The 2,425-nt window shown below is 31.3% G+C and overlaps 1 long non-coding RNA gene across 1 annotated transcript; it reads left to right on the plus strand.

The window, feature by feature from the left end:
- The first annotated feature begins 254 nt into the window (after positions 1 to 254).
- On the plus strand, positions 255 to 2,119 carry LOC109193695. Its single transcript, XR_002056320.1, has 2 exons — positions 255 to 322; positions 1,841 to 2,119. It is a non-coding gene; the product is annotated as an uncharacterized LOC109193695 (long non-coding RNA).
- The last annotated feature ends 306 nt before the right edge of the window (positions 2,120 to 2,425 follow it).

Raw genomic sequence — 2,425 nt, forward strand, 5'->3', positions numbered from 1 at the left:
AATATTTATTTATAAAGGGTATTTACAGATAGTAATATGCTAATGTTATGTTAATTAATGGTGATGATGGACGATGGATTATGGTGTAGATGATGATGGGGTTTAATTATGGATAAATGTTTATGATGACGAGTTAACAAAAGTGAATCAGTTCAACTGGCAAGGCTTGCGTATGTCTTTTTGAGAAGTCTAGAGTTCGAATTATTCATTAGCTTTTAATAATATAGTTTTAATTGTTATCTTTGATAGTTGGGTCCCGTTAAAGTGGCTAGCTTAGGGATTGAGCCTATATCGGGTATTGACTTTTGGAGCTCAGCTTGAGGTAAGTATCTATGTCCGTGTAAAGCTATTTTGCCCTAAACGGGTTATTTATCTGATTTGTATTCTTAAATTATCTTGGAAATATATTCTGGTTTAAAAGTGTGATAAATTAAATAACAAATGTGTATATTGTGGTGTTAACCTATGATTTACAAATTATGAATATGTGGACATTTATATATTGGGTGTATTATAGAGAAGTATATGAGTGTGAGAATATATCTATTTTGAGAGATATAAATTATATTATAATTGGAGGATGAATCCTATGTATGATATAAACGCTATTTTGAAAATGTATATCTATTACTTGAACCTATGATGTTTTGGAAACTATGATTTGAATAGCCTACAGGCAAATGATAATGTTTATGAAAATCAATTTTTGGATAACTTCTCATTTTGAAGGAAAATAACTATATTTGTTTTGGAGGAAAATAACTATTTTTATTTTGGAGGATATGTGAATATGATGGATGATTGTGGATTTGTGGACTTTGGTCCTAGTGAGGGCTCCGGCCCTATTTTGATGAATTTGTATCTGGTGGAAAACATCCTGGATACCTATTATATGTGGAGTAGCTTGGTAGAAAACATCCTGGGCTACTTGGACTAGTTACTACTCTTTTGGGTGGAGGACCCCATTAGGGGGTGTGCACACTTAAGGTTTTAGTCCTTTATCCCACGAAAGGGACAAACTTGTGGAGTGGCCGGTAGAGTGGATTACCGTGTCGCTAGGGCTTAGTTGATCTAAGACCCTTCGTCCCTTTCACCATATATATATGAGAGTATATGGATATGTGAAATCTCGTGAGTGATGGTTATGATATTCCTCCATATGTATATGTGATACTTGGAGAAATGATTTGAGAAATATAATTTGAATTCATCCCTACCTATGATTAGTGATATATATGTTTATGAAAGGCTTATGAGCAAGTCTATACTAAAAATGATTATTTGAGAATATCTATGTCTTGAGATGAGCACTTGATGAGTAAACTATATGCTGCTATGAGTTACTCCATATCTATATTATGTATACCTTGGAAATGCTTATGAGAGATGATGGTTTATATAAATGATTATTGTATTTTAAAGTATTATGTGAGAAAGCTTACTTCGAATCCTCTATACTTATGTTTATTTTGAAAATGAGAAAGAATGACTATGTATTAGTTATACCATTTTGGGAAGTGCTAAGTATTATTATTTTGGATCTCTATTAACTTGTATAAAATGTAGTGTTTTTCTGACTAGAGTGTGTATGGGTTGGTGCCTAACCTACTTTTGGGAAAATTATTTTGAGAAAGGATATAATACCTATTTTTGGGTGTGAGTCAAGAATACTTGACTAAATGTTTTATAAATGGTGATCTATTCAAGTCTCAAAATTTATTGACAAAGTATAACTATTTTTGAATTATAAATGTATTTATTTTGTAGCGCGGAGTAGAGCTTACTTAGCATTTTATGCTAATTCTGTTGTTTGTGTTTTTCCTAAATCTTTTGTTTTTAGGAGATGAAATTAGTGGCTTGCTTTGAGAGCGCGGTGTAGAGTTCGTACGCTTTGTAATAGAATTTGCAACCCGAGAATTTCTTATGGTATAGTTGAATGGATTAGAACTTAGACTGTTTTATAGTTAGTTGTAATCGGATTATTCCACCTTGTATTTGGATTGTAGATAGAAACTTTATAGCCTGTGCATTTGGGTTTAGAATAACCCAAGTGTGGCATAACACCCCGTGTTGGTTTAGCTTCCGCATATTTTGAGAAATATTTTCTTTTTATTCTTTAGTTTCTATACTTAAAATTTGGGGGTGTTACATATATAATAATATAATTTTATCTCAATAAAAACTCACATACACGTAAATATTTATATATATATATATATATATATATATATATATATATATATATATATTTGAGAAACCCATAATTTAACTTTAACCAAATATCAAAGACACAATTTCAAGAGGCTGAAATGGTACTAGCTATCTAACATCGCGGAAATGGTACTAGCTATCTAACATCTTATTCGTACAGATTATATTTCCCAATTCTATGGTTTGCCTGGGTCTAAAAACCATAATGAAAGAT

Source organism: Ipomoea nil, unplaced genomic scaffold, assembly GCF_001879475.1.
Source record: "Ipomoea nil cultivar Tokyo-kokei standard unplaced genomic scaffold, Asagao_1.1 scaffold1900, whole genome shotgun sequence".
In the NCBI taxonomy this organism is placed as follows: Eukaryota; Viridiplantae; Streptophyta; class Magnoliopsida; order Solanales; family Convolvulaceae; genus Ipomoea; species Ipomoea nil.